This window comes from Cherax quadricarinatus, chromosome 39 (assembly GCF_038502225.1).
Source record: "Cherax quadricarinatus isolate ZL_2023a chromosome 39, ASM3850222v1, whole genome shotgun sequence".
Taxonomy (NCBI): domain Eukaryota; kingdom Metazoa; phylum Arthropoda; class Malacostraca; order Decapoda; family Parastacidae; genus Cherax; species Cherax quadricarinatus.
In genome coordinates, this window is record NC_091330.1 from 26,599,817 (window position 1) to 26,618,809 (window position 18,993).

The 18,993-nt window shown below is 45.6% G+C and overlaps 1 protein-coding gene and 1 long non-coding RNA gene across 6 annotated transcripts in view; one reads left to right on the forward strand and one right to left on the reverse strand.

Annotated features, from left to right (window-relative positions):
• LOC128696401 (protein turtle-like) overlaps positions 1–18,993 on the forward strand; it is a 1,392,149-nt gene that overhangs the window by 351,759 nt on the left and 1,021,397 nt on the right. The window lies entirely within an intron of this gene.
• On the reverse strand, positions 4,575–5,214 carry LOC128696250 (uncharacterized). The gene is made up of 2 exons (XR_008408131.2): positions 5,019–5,214; positions 4,575–4,866 (listed from the first exon to the last, which is right to left on the reverse strand). It is a non-coding gene; the product is annotated as an uncharacterized lncRNA (long non-coding RNA).

Consider the following 18,993-nt stretch of genomic DNA (forward strand, 5'->3'; position numbering starts at 1 on the left):
TTAGTCTTGATTGTCAAACTACTGTAATTATCGCTTGTCGCTCGTTATACTGCCGGCTTCTGAGCTGCACTTGTCCACGGAGCTATCACGTGATCGAGGGGGGGTGTCCTCACCTCTCGTGAAGTAGTCAGTCTGCTGTAGACTCGCTTGGTGGTTGGACAGATTGTCTGTCTCATTATTCTTGTTCTGTAGAACTTTGTTCACAGAACATTGTAAAGACTTTGTGATTTTCGACGTTGTACTGAGGTTGTGTGTCGCTTAGACACTCTGAGTATCTCAGGTCCTTAGCTATAGCTTCTGACCTAATTTTGTACTGGTTCCTGTGTATTGTCACAGTCACAGTTTTTCCTATGCTGAACATAGATTCAGTATTATGGGAGTTTTGTAACTTTTGTGGAGGATCTGCTGATGGTCCCTACTTAGTGTCGTTATATTATTTCCCAGTTCCTGATTCTGTGTCGCAGTCGCTTGATATTGCATTGCTATTGGGCTTAGCATTCTTTGTTGTTCAAGCAGACTGTTCGGGTTGCCAGTCGGTCAAGAAGTTAGTTTATTTGAGGACTTTGTCAGTCACTTGTTTAAGTCTTATTCGAGTCTTGAGACATAGCTAACTACTTAAGATCACTTAAACGCATACACACACTTACTTGTACATATTTGTAATATCTTATTAAATGTTAATGTACCAGACGGTACTTAAGAATTATAAATGTGATATGTGCTTTCAGCACAATAATATTGAACTCGAGAGATTGATTTTATTTTGATTGCTGTGATTTAATTTAATTTAATAATATACCTCTAGACTTAATAAATTTATTAAATTTTAATTTCTCTAGTTAGTAGCCTACCAGTTGTAATCCTAAAGCACTATTGAACCATACTGAATTTTAATGGATAATTGGACAAGGATACTGACTACTTGTTACGAAAACCCAGTAACAGGCTGGATGCTAGAAGGGCAGTCCTTTCTAGTATTCACTGGAGATCTCTAAGCTTTTACAATCGCGTTTTTTGTAACACTAGGACTGAGTAAACTGGCGGGAATAATAACTAGGACTGAGTAAACTGGCGGGAATAATAACTAGGACTGAGTAAACTGGCGGGAATAATAACTAGGACTGAGTAAACTGGCGGGAATAATAACTAGGACTGAGTAAACTGGCGGGAATAATAACTAGGACTGAGTAAACTGGCGGGAATAATAACTAGGACTGAGGAAACTGGCGGGAATAATAACTAGGACTGAGTAAACTGGCGGGAATAATAACTAGGACTGAGTAAACTGGCGGGAATAATAACTAGGACTGAGTAAACTGGCGGGAATAATAACTAGGACTGAGTAAACTGGCGGGAATAATAACTAGGACTGAGTAAACTGGCGGGAATAATAACTAGGACTGAGTAAACTGGCGGGAATAATAACTAGGACTGAGTAAACTGGCGGGAATAATAACTAGGACTGAGTAAACTGGCGGGAATAATAACTAGGACTGAGTAAACTGGCGGGAATAATAACTAGGACTGAGTAAACTGGCGGGAATAATAACTAGGACTGAGTAAACTGGCGGGAATAATAGCTAGGACTGAGTAAACTGGCGGGAATAATAACTAGGACTGAGGAAACTGGCGGGAATAATAACTAGGACTGAGTAAACTGGCGGGAATAATAACTAGGACTGAGTAAACGGGCGGGAATAATAACTAGGACTGAGGAAACTGGCGGGAATAATAACTAGGACTGAGGAAACTGGCGGGAATAATAACTAGGACTGAGTAAACTGGCGGGAATAATAACTAGGACTGAGTAAACTGGCGGGAATAATAACTAGGACTGAGTATACTACAAACTCCAATGACACAGTAGAGCGGAAAAGTAATGTGAAGGACCTGGGAGTGGTAATGTCTGAGGATCTCACCTTCAGGGATCACAACAGCGCAACTATCACATCTGCGAGGAAACTGATAGGATGGATAATGAGAACATTCAGAATAAGAGATGCCAAGCCAGTGAAGGTTTTTTTCAAATCACTTGTTCTCTCTAGGCTGGAATACTGCTGTACATTAACATCTCCATTAAAGGCATTCAATTGCAGACCTAGAGAATGTACAGAGAACCTTTACTACACACAGAAATCACTCTCTACGAAAGCAAAAGACTTGGAAGGTGATGCAACATACCCCCAGTGAAAAGTAGGAGCGCCATTAGTACACTAAGAGAAAACACAGTAAGTGTATGGGGCCCAAGGCTGTTCAACAGCCTCCTACCAGCCATAAGAGGAATTACCAATAGTCCCCTAGTTGTCTTCAAGAGGGAGCTGGACAGATAGTGCCAGATCAGCCGGGCTGTGGTTCGTACGTCGGACTACGTGCGACCAGCAATAACAGCCTAGGTGATCAGGCCCTAATCCACCAGGAGGCTTGGTCATGGACCGGGCCGCGGGGACGCTGACCCCCCGGAATACCCTCCTGGTAGACTCCTTATAAGAGCCAGGTTAACCAGGTTGTGATGGATAAGTGAATCATGGGGCCACCAGCAGCAGCTGTTGGTTGATCAGGCAAGCACAAGATGAACCTGGCCTATGGCCGGGCTCCGAGAGTAGAAACACTGGGAAATTATGAAAAGATTGATTATCAAAGGAGGTGGAGACAGATGTGAGGGAGTGTGGGAAGCTGTTGGTGTCATCTGTGTGGCTGGCCGGAGGTGGGGGCGGGAGGTTGTGGAGGTTATGGTGGGAGGGGGGAGGAGACCTTAAGTTGTAACGGAAGATCGGAGGGAGGGAGGAAGGAAGGATGGGAAGGAGGGTGGGAGGGAGGTAGTGGGAGGAGGATAGAGACAGGGGGGTAGTAGGGAAGTTGTGGAAAGACTGTTGGGAGGGGAGTTGGTGGGGAGGGACGGGGGAGTTACTAAAATTATTAAGTACCCCTTGAGTACCTCCATCAGGTAATGTCGCACCTCCATCAGGTACTGTCGCACCTCCAGCAGGTACTGGCGCACCTCCAGCAGGTACTGTCGCACCTCCATCAGGTACTGTCGCACCTCCAGCAGGTACTGTCGCACCTCTAGCATGCAGGAAGCAGAGAGTCTGCATAAATGGAGTGAAATATGAACGGGGATCAATCACAAGCGGTGTTCCACAAGGATCAGTTTTAGGGCCGTTGTTGTTGTTGTTGTTGTTGTTGTTGTTGTTGTTGTTCATAATATACATTAATGACCTTGACGTGGGAATAACAAGTGATATGAGCAAATTTACTGATGATACAAAAATAGGCAGAATAATTGATTCAGAGGAAGATGCCACTGAACTTCAGGAGGATTTAGACAAGCTCATGTCTGGTCAGAAAAATGACAGATACAGATTGCGAAAAGAACTTAAAATTTATGGTAAGAACCTGAAACCAAGACAACCGTGCTTAAGCGTACGTAATAAGGCAGATTACTGGGATTTATATCAAGAACTGTAAACACCAGGAGTCCAGAGGTTATACTTCAGCTCTACACATCATTAACATGAGTGAAGTGTATAAGTGGAAAATGAACATTAACAACGATGTTAATAAGGTACGCAGGTCCAGGGGTTTCATAACATGGCACAGACGTACCTATTTCTTTCGCTAGCAGGGGCAGCAAGGGTAGCAGGGGAATAAGGACATACGTTACCGTGGGAGAGGAGGGATCCAGGGGTCACAAGTGACTGGGAAAGGTTGAAGGGTGTCAAGAGTGATGGCCCAGGGTCACGCCCCTTCATTACAGGATCACGCCCCTTCATTACAAGGTCACGCCCCTTCATTACAAGGTCACGTCCCTTCATTACAAGGTCACGCCCCTTCATTACAAGGTCACGCTCCTTCATTACAAGGTCACGCCCCTTCATTACAAGGTCACGCCCCTTCATTACAAGGTCACGCTCCTTCATTACAAGGTCATGCTCTTTCATTACAAGGTCACGCCCTTTATTACAAGGTCACGCCCTTCATTACAAGGCCACGCCCTTCATTACAGGGTCACGCCCTTCATTACAAAGTCACGCCCTTCGTTACAAGGTCACGCCCTTTATTACAAGGTCACGCCTTCATTACAAGGTCACGCCTTCATTACAAGGTCACATCCTTCATTACAAAGTCACGCCCTTCATTACAAGGTCACGCCCTTCGTTACAGGGTCACGCCCTTCGTTACAGGGTCACGCCCTTTATTACAAGGTCACGTCCTTCGTTACAAGGTCACGCCCCTTCATTACAGGGTCACGCCCCTTCATTACAGGGTCACGCCCCTTCATTACAGGGTCACGCCCCTTCATTACCAGGGTAAAGAAGGGAGGGAGGGAGGTATGGCACACGGGCTGGTGTTAAGTGGGGCAGGGTGCTGTACCTGCCCTGCCCTCCCTGCCCCTGCTCACCTACATGGGTCAGGTGGTCGATAATTAGGTAGGATAAGCTGGGATTACACTGAATGGGCTGACACTTGTACGTGGGATGGAGACTGATGTCAGTGGAACGCCTTCCAACTGAACAAAAGAAACTAATGGAAAAATAAATAAATAAAGAAATGATTTAAGGAAAAACAAGATAAAATGATTTTTGAGAATTTTACTTAAAATTTAAATATAATAAAAAAAAATATGGCCTTCAATTCAGGTAGTTGGGTAGGAGTAGGTATGGCCCTAGATAGTTCCTCTGATGTTATTTATGTAGGTTATCCTGGGCAGATGGTAATCCGATGTTCTGGAATCTCCTACCACTTGGATGGAGCACAAGTAGTATAGGTAAGGGCCGGTAGTTGTAGAATAATGTTAATAAGTATTATTAACACACGTCTTGCCCCTTTATCTGGCGTCTATCCTGGAAGACCACGCCAGGAACAGAGCTGACAAATAAGAGAAAATAAAACTGGTTACCCATAGTCATGATAATATAACATCTAAGAAAGAAAAAGAATGATAAAGGCCAAAATCATTACTGGTAACCAGCAAACACTAGAAAAGAACAAACAGTAATACTCCTGGTAGATCACCCTACCTGATTAGGAGAAGAGTGGAGGCGAAGTGACTCTCCAAACTTCCATCCACACCAGGTAAGGTCAATATTACCAGGAGTAGAAACTTTAACAAATCGGACACCAGGAACTAGTTTTGCCCCAGCCCGCCAGAGAGGGGGGGTGTGTGCGCGCGCAACGTAACTCTCTAATGGTTCCTGGTTGCCCGAACAACCTTAACCCCACTTACACCTACTTTTCCCTCACAACTGACACTTGTACATGGGAGGGAGACTGCCACTTGTACGTGGAAAGGAGGCTGACATTTGTACGTGGGAGGAAGACTGACGCTTGTACGTGGGAGGGACGCTGACACTTGTACGTGGAAGGGAGGCTGACACTTGTACGTGGGAAGGAGACTGACACTTGTATTTCACGTGGGAGGCAGGCTGACACCTGTATCACACGTGGGAGACAAGCTGACACTCTTGTCAGCCATACTTGTCAGGAAGGCTGTCAAGTTGGTTATCCTGGTCTTGCCGGTAGTCAGCTCCTCCCACGGCGTATGCTGTCAGTGGCCCTATGAACCCCCAACAACAAGACTATGACTTCAAGCTGACAGCTTGTTTAGTTAGGCTGACCAACGTTATGCACCAAAGCCCGGCTGATCAGGAGCTGACTTAATCTACTCGCCAAGTTGTTTCTGGAAGACAACCAGAGGTCTGTTGGTAAGTCCCCTTTGATACATGAAGGTAGCGTTGAATAAGACATAGTGCGTGTGTTTAGACATACCTGGAGTCGACCTACCTGGAGGGTTTTCCGGGGATCAATGCTCCCCTGGCCCGGTCCACGACCAGGCCTCCCAGTAGATCAGGGCCTGATCAGTCAGGCTGTTACTGCTGGCCGCATATAGAACATCTTTAGACATACTGGGTATCTTTAGACATACTGGGTGTCTTTAGACATACTGGGTATCTTTAGACATACTGGGTGTCTTTAGACATACTGGGTATCTTTAGACATACTGGGTATCTTTAGACATACTGGGTGTCTTTAGACATACTGGGTATCTTTAGACATACTGGGTGTCTTTAGACATACTGGGTATCTTTAGACATACTGGGTATCTTTAGACATACTGGGTATCTTTAGACATACTGGGTATCTTTAGACATACTGGGTATCTTTAGACATACTGGGTATCTTTAGACATACTGGGTATCTTTATTGCCAAAACGTGTCGCCTGCCCCTCAGTCTTCTTCAGTTCAATACAACACAGGAGACAGTAAAAGAAATAGATTTAATGTGATCAGTCAGCCTTCATAGGTGGTGGTCAGTCCCTCAAGTCTGAGAGAGAGTGTGCGAAAGTGAAAGTCGGGTAAGTTTTCATTGTTTTACGTACACAATCCTGGGTGTTAGTGTGTCAGTGGAGGCTGCGTGTCTAGTGCCATCACAGTGGACGGCTACGTAATAATAATACTTATTATTATTTCTACAAGTACATGATACAAGGTATAGAGACCATAGCTGACATCAATCACATACTGCTGTATAGAAAGCCGCTTGTTATGCTGAGTATTTGGGGCAAGTTATGTTAATTTTGTCCCAGGGTGCGGCCCACACCAGTCGACTAACACTCAGGTACGTGCTTACTGTTAGGTGAACATGGACAGCAGGTGTCTTAAGGTAACAAGTCCTAATGTTTCCACCCGGGGATCGAACCATGGAGTTCAGTGTGTGAGCTGAGTGCGCTACCAACCCAGCTACAGGACAACGAAAGAGGGGCCAAAAGAGCGTCATCTCTCACCAGACAAAATGACGGCGCACATTTCGAATTTCTGCGCACGTTTTTTTTTTCTATGAGGTTTGAATAAAACAGGTTTTTCGGCGCTGACTGAAGCAATAAAGTCTGACGCCCCGTCTGGTTTACTTTCTGTAGTGAACCATCATCTTCCTTTACGCATCTCCTGACCTGACCTGACCTGCCTCGCGCCACCCCTTGACACACAAGTCACAACCCATACGCCAAGGACCTGCTCGACTCTTGGTACTGGTACTAGGATTCCATCCTAGTCCACTCTAGTAGTGAAGGAAGCAACTAGGACTGACGCTGTTCCTCGTTGAGAGGTGCTAGTGTGTTATATAGTGGGACATTGTTCAACTAGTAAGACCAACTAGGAGGAACTGCTAGTAGCAGAGCCTACAAGCAGGACCTATTACTAGGAGGACCTGCTAGTAGGAGGAACTACTAGTAGGAGAGAAGCTACTTGTTGCTCCTGCTTCTTGTGGTCTGGACCTCTTCCTAGTGGTCCTGGATTTTTTAAGAGTGGTCCTAGACGTCTTTCTTATCATAGACTTCTAAATATTCACTTGTCAGTAATTCCCAGTATTTTCTTCAATATATATATATATATATATATATATATATATATATATATATATATATATATATATATATATATATATATATATGTGTGTGTGTGTGTGTGTGTGTGTGTGTGTGTGTGTGTGTGTGTAATTTGACTAAGGTTAAACTAACGTGTGGAGGGAAGTTAACGTATAAATTTAAAGACGGTTTAAAACAAGGTAGTAGTGCGGGAGGTCGGTGGAGGTCACACTTCCATGATGTTGCGGAGATCAACCAATCAGCGTGGGTCAATTTGGCGCGCAGCTTTGCCATTGGTTGAGAGGGGCGCATGCGTGGGCACGGGTGGGTTCTCACCCCCCATCCATTCCTGGCGGGCGTAGTGAAGATGGGTATGTCAACAGTCAGTAGTAATAGGTGGCAGCATGCCAAGAGTGAGTGTTGGGGGGATGGAGGGAGGGGGGGGTGTTGTACGTCAGTACTGGTCAGTGGAGGGAGGGGGTGTTGTGCGTCAGTACTGGTCAGTGGAGGGAGGGGGGTGTTGTACGTCAGTACTGGTCAGTGGAGGGAGGGGGGTGTTGTACGTCAGTACTGGTCATTGGAGGGAGGGGGTGTTGTACGTCAGTACTGGTCAGTGGAGGGAGGGGGTGTTGTACGTCAGTACAGGTCAGTGGAGGGAGGGGGGTGTTGTACGTCAGTACTGGTCAGTGGTGGGAGGGGGGTGTTGTACGTCAGTACTGGTCAGTGGAGGGAGGGGGTGTTATCAATACTGGTCAGTGGAGGGAGGGGGGTGTTGTCCGTCAGTACTGGTCAGTGGAGGGAGGGGGGTGTTATACATCAATACTGGTCAGTGGAGGGACGGGGTGTTGTACGCCAGTACTGTTCAGTGGAGGGTGTGGATGTTGTGCGTCAGTACTGGTCATTTGAGGGATTGGGTGTGTTTTACGTCAGTATTGGTCAGTGGAGGGTGGGGGTGTTGTACCTCAGTTCTGGTCAGTGGAGGGATGAGGGTGTTGTACGTCAGTACTGGTCAGTGGAAGGAGGGGGTGTTGTATGCCAGTACTGGTCAATGGAGGGAGGTGGTGTTGTATATCAATACTCGTCAGTGGAGGGAGGGGGGGTGTTGTACGTCAGTACTGGTCAGTGGAGGGAGGGGGGTGTTGTACGTCAGTACTGGTCAGTGGAGGGAGGGGGGGTGTTGTACGTCAGTACTGGTCAGTGGAGGGAGGGGGGTGGTGTACGTCAGTACTGGTCAGTGGGGGGGGGGGGTGTTGTCCGTCAGAACTGGTCAGTGGAGGGAGGGGGGTGTTGTACGTCAGTACTGGTCAGTGGAGGGAGGGGGGTGTTGTACGTCAGTACTGGTCAGTGGAGGGAGGGGGTGTTGTACTTCAGTACTGGTCAGTGGAGGGAGGGTGGTGGTGTACGTCAGTACTGGTCAGTGGAGGGAGGGGGGTGTTGTACGTCAGTACTGGTCAGTGGAGGGAGGGGGTGTTGTACGTCAGTACTGGTCAGTGGAGGGAGGGTGGTGGTGTACGTCAGTACTGGTCAGTGGGGGAGGGTGGTGTTGTACGTCAGCACTGGTCAGTGAAGGGTGTGGGTGTTGTACTTTAGTACTGGTCAGTGGAGGGTGGAGGGTCACCAACTGTAACCAGGCTTGCTGTAATTGCTATGCAAGCTGAAAGTAATCAATTACATTTTTTAGTAATTGTAATTGCTGTCAAGCTCTAACGTGCTTCAATTACATAGTCAGACTGAGGCACTATGATGGACTAATGACAGAATGGAAGTATACCTCAAATGGCACACGGGTTTACATTCTGAAGTGTGATTGTCATTGTCTGTGTCACGTCCGGTACTGGTACTGCCCAGATGGAGGCTGCTATTGCAAAAGAATTACAAGATCTTAACAGAGTTGATCTAACGTCAAATCTTTGGACCAGTTGCAAGATGATCTCATTCCTCGGGGCAACAATTCACTTTATGTGCAAAAACTGGGTAGTGAAGTTTAAGAGTTCTTGTTTGTGATATATACGGCGAGTGACTTGCTGTCTTCAACATAGCAACTGCTTACGAGGAGTTGCTTGACGGTTATGCTATCAGAGACACCATAAACAAGGCTGTAGCAGACAATCCCTCATCAGTAATTAAGGTTGTTGATGTCTCTCCCTGGGTTTTACGGTTACTTATCAGCGTCCTGGTCTACCAAAACACACAACCTGCTGGGCCCACACTCACCACCTTTATATAAAAGATGGTCTCACTGATCCTGAGGTCGATAATTCTTTTTATTATCCACAGCAATTCGACTGATATCTTCTCTTGGGAATTCAATATTTATTAAAAATTATCTTATATCTGTAACAGTAATTAATGTACGAAGCGAGACTTATCTAGTTGAAATGTTGGTGGAACTTTGGCTGGTTGACTGTAGCAAATACAGTGGACCCCCGGTTAACGATATTTTTTCACTCCAGAAGTATGTTCAGGTGCCAGTACTGACCGAATTTGTTCCCATAAGGAATATTGTGAAGTAGATTAGTCCATTTCAGACCCCCAAACATACACGTACAAACGCACTTACATAAATACACTTACATAATTGGTCGCATTCGGAGGTAATCGTTATGCGGGGGTCCACTGTATTATGTACATCTTCTCCATCTGCTCGACTCAGACTGAAAAATTAACTAATGATATTCTTTTGTTTTGTTCAGGTACAGAAATGTAACTATACTACTACTGCTACTACTACTGCCACTACTACTAGTAGTAGTAATAATAATAATTTTGTATTTCTACAAATATATGATACACAAAAGGAGGCGCTGACCAGGGAAGTGGAAACTATCGAACTTAAGTTAAATGACTCTTACAGGAACCAGGAGAGACAGGAGGAGCTTAAAGCTATTAGTGAAATTGAAAGAAATTCAAAATATTTCTTTTCATATGCCAAAAATAAGGCAAATACCACATCTAGTATCGGGCCCTTACTCAGACAGGATGGGACTTACACAGATGACAACAAGGAAATGAGTGAAATATTGAAATCCCAGTACGACTCTGTGTTTAGTGAAACACTAATCGGTCTGAGGATCGACGACCCAAATGATTTCTTCATGAATGAGCCTCAAAACTCCATAAATGTATGCCAGATTTCCGACATTACCCTAACTCCGATAGATTTCGAAAAAGCCATTGACAACATGCCCATGCACTCAGCCCCGGGCCCAGACTTGTGGAACTCTGTTTTCATTAAGAACTGCAAGAAACCCCTCTCGCGTGCCCTAAGTACACTATGGAGGAGGAGCTTGGACATGGGTGAAATTCCACAGTCACTTAAAACAACGGATATAGCCCCACTCCATAAAGGTGGCAGCAAAGCATTAGCTAAGAACTATAGACCAATAGCTCTGACGTCCCACATCATAAAAATCTTTGAAAGAGTGCTAAGAAGCAGGATTGCAAATCACCTGGATTCCCAAAATCTGCACAATCCAGGGCAACATGGGTTCAGGGCAGGTCGCTCCTGCCTCTCACAACTACTGGATCACTATGACACGGCCTTGGATGCACTGGAAGAAAATCAGAATGCAGATGTAATATACACAGACTTTGCAAAAGCATTTGACAAATGCGATCATGGCGTAATAGCCCATAAAATACGTGCTAAAGGAATGACTGGGAAAGTGGGGAGATGGATCTTCAACTTCCTAACAAATCGAACACAAAGAGTAGTGGTCAATAGAGTTAAATCGGAGGCTGCCATAGTGAAGAGCTCTGTTCCACAAGGCACAGTACTCGCCCCCATCTTATTCCTTATCCTCATATCAGACATAGACAGAGATATACACCACAGCACCGTATCATCCTTTGCGGATGATACTAGGATCTGCATGACGCTGTCATCTGCTGAGGACGCGGTTAACCTCCAAGAAGATATAAACAAAGTTTTCCAGTGGGCAACGGTAAACAATATGATGTTCAATGAGGACAAATTCCAACTACTCCGTTATGGAAAACTGGAGGAGATAATAACTAGAACAGAGTATACTACTGACTCCGGCCATACAATAGAGCGGAAAAATAATGTAAGGGACCTGGGAGTAGTAATGTCTGAGGATCTCACTTTCAAGGATCACAACAGTGCCACGATCACAAGTGCAAAGAAAATGATAGGATGAATAATGAGAACTTTCAAAACGAAAGATGCCAAGCCAGTGATGATCCTTTTCAAATCACTTGTTCTCTCTAGGCTGGAATACTGCTGTACATTAACATCTCCATTCAAAGCAGGTGAAATCGCAGATCTAGAGAGTGTACAGAGATCCTTTACTGCACATATAAATTCTGTCAAGCACCTTAACTACTGGGAATGCTTGGAAGCACTTGACTTGTACTCGTTGGAACGCAGGAGGGAGAGATATATCATAATCTACACTTGGATAATCTTGGAAGGAATGGTCCCAAATCTGCACACAGAAATCACTCCCTACGAAAGTAAAAGACTGGGCAGGCGATGCAAAATGCCCCCAATAAAAAGTAGGGGCGCCATTGGTACACTAAGGGAAAGCACCATAAGTGTCCGGGGCCCAAAACTGTTCAACAGCCTCCCATCAAGCATTAGGGGAATTGCCAATAAACCCCTGGCTGCCTTCAAGAGAGAGCTGGACAGATACTTAAAGTCAGTGCCGGATCAGCCGGGCTGTGGCTCGTACGTTGGACTGCGTGCGGCCAGCAGTAACAGCCTAGTTGATCAGGCCCTGATCCATCGGGAGGCCTGGCCATGGACCGGGCCGCGGGGGCGTTGATCCCCGGAATAACCTCCAGGTAACTTATACAGACCATAGCTGGCATTAGTGACATAGAAAGTCGCTGGTCATGCAAAGCATTTCAGGCAACTTGGGTTTGTTAAAGTATATAAATGTAACTAATGGTATTCTAGTGCTTTCAATAGTTACATTTAAGTACAGAATACGAAGTCAAGTGTTTGATTATATTTGCACCATGCAAGAATAATTTTAACATTCGTAACATTTTAAGTAATTGAAGATAATTTAATGCAAAATACCAAGTAATTGAAATCTGCTATTTTTCTGACCAGCAAATGTAATTGATAATCTGGGAGAGTTATTGAAGTTGTAAATGTAATTGACTCGTGTAATTACTGCAAGCCTGGCTGGAACACCACTGTGACAGTACTTGTCAGTGGAGGGCAGGTGGTGAAGCACCACCACCTACCTACCTACCTGGAGTCTACCCGGAGGGCATTCCGGGGATCAACGCCCCCGCGGCCCGGTCCACAACCAGGCCTCCCGGTGGATCAGGGCTTGATCAACGAGGTTGTTACTGCTGGCCGAACGCAGTCCAACGTACGAACCACAGCCCGGCTGATCCGGCACCGCCTTTAGGTATCTGTCCAGCTCCCTCTTGAAGATAACCAGGGGTCTTCCCGTAATGCTCCTTATTGCTGGTGGGAGGCTGTTGAACAGTATTGGGCCCCGGACACTTATTGCGTTTTCTCGTAGTGTACCAGTGACGCTCCTACTTTTCACTGGGGGTATGTTGCATTGCCTGCCAAGTCATTTGCTTTAGTATGGAGTGATTTCTGTGTGCATATTAGGGATCAGTCCCTCCAGAATCTTCCAGGTGTAGATTATGATATCTCTCTCTCGCCTGCGCTCAAGTGAGTACAAGTCAAGTGCTTTCAGGCGTTCCCAGTAGTTAAGGAGTTTGATGGAAGTTGCACGTGCAGTAAAGGTTCTCTGTACATTCTCTAGTTCTGCAATTTCACCTGCCTTGAATTTGGATGTTAATGTACAGCAGTATTCCAGCCTAGAGAGAATAAGTGATTTAAAAAGGATCATCATTGGCTTGCCATCTCTTGTCTTGAATGTTCTCATTATCCATCCTATCAGTTTCCTCGCAGATGTGATAGTGGCATTGTTGTGGTCCTTGAAGATGAGGTCGTCGGACATTACCACACCTGTGACAGTACTGGTCAGTGGCGGGCAGGTGGAGTACCACCACTGTGACAGTACTGGTCAGTGGCGGGCAGGTGGAGTACCACCACTGTGACAGTACTGGTCAGTGGAGGGCAGGTGGTGGAGCACCACCACTGTGGCAGTTAAGGTTGGCAGGCAGCCAGGGGGAGAGCCTAGCCAGCTCACTCACCTCCACAAACACCATCAACGGTCTTTACTGGTCGCGGACCATGTGTTGTGCCTGCCACCCCGCCCCACCCCGCCCCTCCCCGCCCCTCCCCACCCCGCCCCTCCCCACCCAGCCTCTTCAACGTTGTTCAACATTTAAACTTTAAATACTGATTATAAAAAGAGAGTGTAGCGACCTTATGCCTGGGAGTGTTTAAACTGGACTGCTGCTGGTGATACCCAGTACCCACTGATACCCAGTACCCACTGATACCAGTACCCATTGATACCAGTACCCATTGATACCAGTACCCACTGATACCCAGTACCCACTGATACCAGTACCCACTGATACCCAGTACCCACTTATACCCAGTACCCACTGATACCAGTACCCACTGATACCAGTACCCACTGATACCAGTACCCATTGATACCAGTACCCACTGATACCCAGTACCCACTGATACCAGTACCCACTGATACCTTGTACCCACTGATACCAGTACCCACTGATACCCAGTACCCACTGATACCCAGTACCCACTGATACCAGTACCCACTGATACCCAGTACCCACTGATACCCAGTACCCACTGATACCAGTACCCACTGATACCCAGTACTCACTGATACCAGTACCCACTGATGCCCAGTACTTACTAATACACAGTACCCACTGATACCCAGTACCACTGATGCCCAGTACTCACTGATACACATTACCCACTGATACCCAGTACCCACTGATGCCCAGTATTCACTGATACACAGTACCCACTGATACCCAGTACCCACTGATGCCCAGTACTCACATACACAGTACCCACTGCTGTTAATACTCAGTACCCACTGATACCCAGTACCTAGTGATATCCAATACCTACTGATGCCCAGTATCCACTGATGCACAGCACCCACTGATACCGATACCATGGTGACCCCTGGCACTGGGTCACCTTACCATAGTGACCCCAGATGCAGTGATGCCAGGAGTACACAGATAGCTTGGTAAGTTTAAAGGGACCAAGACTCTTTAAACAACTTCCCCTCATACGTATAGGGACTAGCCAAGAGACTCCAGTCTTCGTGAGGGGGGGGGATGGATATGTTGCTCATGTCGGTTCCTCATAATTCAGAATGTGGTGGATATGTTGCTCATGTCGGTTCCTCATAATTCAGAATGTGGTGGATATGTTGGATTGTGTGCAACCAGCAGCTACGGTCTGGTTGAATCAGTCATCCATCGCGATGCCTGGTCTGGGGCCGGGCAGCGGGGGCGTTCTTCCCCCGAAATCATCTCCTGGTAAACTCCAGGTCTGGCTCCTCCAACACTGCAAGCAGTGTTAGTGTTGTTGAGGTCTGGCTCCTCCAACACTGTCAGCAGTATTAGTGATGGTGAGTTTTGGCTCCTCCAACACTGCTAGCAGTGCTAGTGTTAGTGAGGTCTGGCTCCTCCAACACTGCCAGCAGTGTTGGTGAGTTTTGGCTCCTACAACACTGTCAGCAGTGTTAGTGTTGTTGAGGTCTGGCTCCTCCAACACTGTCAGCAGTGTTAGTGTTGTTGAGGTCTGGCTCCTCCAACACTGTCAGCAGTGTTTGTGTTGTTGAGGTCTGGCTCCTCCAACACTGTCAGCAGTGTTTGTGTTGTTGAGGTCTGGCTCCTCCAACACTGCAAGCAGTGTTAGTGTTGTTGAGGTCTGGCTCCTCCAACACTGTCAGCAGTGTTAGTGTTGTTGAGGTCTGGCTCCTCCAACACTGTCAGCAGTGTTAGTGTTGTTGAGGTCTGGCTCCTCCAACACTGTCAGCAGTATTAGTGATGGTGAGTTTTGGCTCCTCCAACACTGCTAGCAGTGCTAGTGTTAGTGAGGTCTGGCTCCTCCAACACTGCCAGCAGTGTTGGTGAGTTTTGGCTCCTACAACACTGTCAGCAGTGTTGGTGAGTTTTGGCTCCTACAACACTGTCAGCAGTGTTGGTGTTGGTGAGGTCTGGGTCCTCCAACACTGCCAGCAGTGTTAGTGTTGGTGAGGTCTGGCTTCTCCAACACTGTCAGCAGTGTTGGTGAGTTTTGGCTCCTACAACACTGTCAGCAGTGTTGGTGTTGGTGAGGTCTGGGTCCTCCAACACTGCCAGCAGTGTTAGTGTTGGTGAGGTGTGGCTCCTCCAACAATGCCAGCAGTGTTAGTGAGATCTGGCTCCTCCAACACTGCCAGCAGTGTTGGTGTTGGTGAGGTCTGGCTTCTCCAACACTGCTAGCAGTGTTAGTGTTGGTGAGGTCTGGCTTCTCCAACACTGCCAGCAGTTAACATCAGTTATCTGGCTAAGACAAAGTTGCTGTAACTTAACTATATCTCCATTAAATTTAAGTCTCACGGGAAGACAACTTTTTTAACTTGCTGGCACCAAGCTGCCTCAACCCTGAGCGGTGTTTTCACCATGGTTCGTGCACTTGCATTATTTCCTTCACCAATAGGCTGCCCTCAAGTGAATCATTATGAAAGCCGGAGGTTTAACCCACTCCCAGAGTAGGTTAGGTTAGTCAGGACACAGGACAAGTGTCTCCTGATGTGGGTCTTAGTCACATGAGGACCCGCCTCTGGAGTTTTTGGTGACCTAACCGAGGCCTTCCACTCGCAGAGTAGGTGCTTCCCTAGAACCTGGATTACTTCAACGCAGGAGTAAGGTGCGAGTGATGTTTACCTTCGAGGTGGTAGGGGCCTCACCCTGGGGGGAGGTGCCACTCTTCCTACAGGGTGCTTGCCTAAGAACATCGCTTTAGATGTAAAATTGTTGATGCTGGAATTTGTTGAGAGTGGCGTCCAGTGAAGGCAGTGAACTTCCATGCTGATATAAACCAAGTGTTCCCGTGGACCTCTTACACCAATGTAATATTCACTGAGGACAAGTTTCAGTTACTCTGCTGAGGAGAGTTTGAGGAAATAAAAGTTTTTTTAACCTAGTCAAATTACTCAGGAGATAGGAAGTTTAATATGAGGAACTTTCAAGTGATAATGACAGTTTTCACCTTTAAGGATCACCTTCACAAGGAAAATATAACTAGAAGCTTCAAAATAAAAAAAATCCAAACCATTAATAAAACACATCAAGTTGCTTATTTTTTTTAGACTAAATTATTATTGTACTCTAAGAGATTCTTACTTTACACAGCTTTAGGTCGAGGTCGTTTTGATAAGGACCTGCCTTGCATGGGCCAGTAGGCCTTCTGCAGTGTTCCTCCATTCTTATGTTATGTTCTTAAGTTCTACAGTAGTCACAAATATGAATACTGAAATTATTCACTACGACAGCATAAGTTTTACCAGACGTTGCAAAATACTCCGATGATAAGCAGAGGTGCAGCGAGTACATTATGGGAACCCAATTATCTTGCCTGTAATGCATACGACTACATTGAGCTCCATGCAGCTGGCACTAACAGCCTGGTTGATTAGGCCGTCAACCAGGAGGGCTTGTCTTCAAGAGGATATAAAGTCTTCCAGTTGACTTCAGATAACAACTTGATGTTCTGTGAGGACAAGTTTTAGGTGCTATTAACTGTAACCAAGAACAGAAACTTAAATTATTCGATACAGTGAACGTTGTATGCGCGAGACTCTGGAGTGATGATGTCAGCAAACCTTACAGTACATTCAGGGATCTTAACAATGTTAATACTGCTAACGCTGGGAAAATAATAGGCTGGACAACTAGAATGTTTAGAACAAGAGATGCTGAATCAGTGGTGATACTCTTCAAGTCACTTGTGTTCTCTAGACTGGAACACTTCCTTAGAGACGCTCTGTTATCCGTCGTCTCTGGCTATAGATGGAGCGTCTCTCTTTCTCTCGTGTACGGAGAGATTGCACCTTGATCACACTTTGAGTGCCAGTGAGTTCATCTTCCCGAGAAACTGGTTTACATCAGTGGAGGTCGTATCGTCCTCTGAGTGTTTCAGTAAGTTCTCGCTTTAATTGCTCCCAGTTGATGTTCTTCTTTAAGTTGAATTTGTTGAATTCGCTCTCATGACTGGTCGAGTTTTTCTGAGCCAGATCAGTGTGCACGCAGGTCTGACTCTCGATTATGTTGTGATCTCAGATTATAGTCTATTAGGGCATTTCCTTGTCTGCTCGATTCTGCAGTTTGCTGGCTTAAGACGATTTTATTACAGAGGTTTAATAATTCTAATGGGAAATTGTTCTTCCACACTAGCTTCATGAACTCTGCAGTTACTGTTCTGGCTACATTCTTCCACAAGCCATACCACGGGTGGGGTTAGAACCCGCGATCAGTCTCAAAACTCCAGACCGTCGCGTTAACCACTGGGCCAGCTAGCAACAATAGGAGTCATCCAACAAGGTATATTTATACACCATAGGAAGGTTAGCATAGGCACCACTGTGACCAGGCAGCTATATATTCAGGACTATGACGGGTTTTTCAAGACAATGTTCGATCTCTAACAGCTGATCTTAGAACTGCTGGGAAGTTGTTTGCGGTAGTTTATTTACATGCACAACTAGATTTTTTATTTTGATTGCCACAACTTCGACTGGTGTTCAGTAGGTCAGTACACATGAGCGATTCTTAACAAACAGACCAGACACATCTAAATAGGTCGTTGATGATTAAGACACATGTGCAGCAGTTAGGTATTCTATTCAAGATTGATGGACTGACCACATCGACTCAAGGTTGAGGGACTGATTACCTCATTCTCCTCCTGTTCTTCAAGATTCTCCTTTGTATGGACTGATGAAGCCACTGTGTGGCGAAACGTTTCCTCAATAAAGATACCCAAGAGTTGCACATGTGTCTAATTTATCAACATGTCGGTTCTCTGAACCATTCATCTACAAAGCAGTTAGGTTTAGTGTTGCAACGTTTCGCCTACACAGTAGGCTTCTTCAGTCAATTATAGAGGCATTGGTTGTGTTAACAAAATGATATCGTTCCAGACTATGGAACTGAACTCAAATACTATTTTTCCACTACACATGCTGCCTCTGTATTTAACTGAAGATGTCTACAGTGTAGGCGAAACGTTTGGACAATAAAAAATGCCCAGTTGTTGAATATGTGTTTTAATCATCAACTTGTCGGTATTTTATACCATTTTCAACAAAGTTATATTCTTAGGTATAACTTTAGGTATTTATATTTTCTTATCAAAATAGTGTTTGAGGCGAGTCTCTGTGAAAGCTGTAAATTTTGAATTTGTATTAATGTTGGTAGAATTACCGACAATATGTTAAGTAAAAGGACACAAGTGCAACTAATGCGACATTCTGTGGCAACGTTTCGCTCTCCAGGAGCTTTGTCAAGCTGTTACAAACAATACATGGACACAGGAGGTATATATAGACTTAAAGTGAAGCGTAATACAAGTGGTAGTAGTAGTAGTAGTAGTAATATTAGTTGTAGTAGTAGTCGTAGTAGTAGTAGTACAATCAACTTGCATAGAAGTAAAAGGATATAAAAGCTATTACTTGGGTAGCATAAAAAT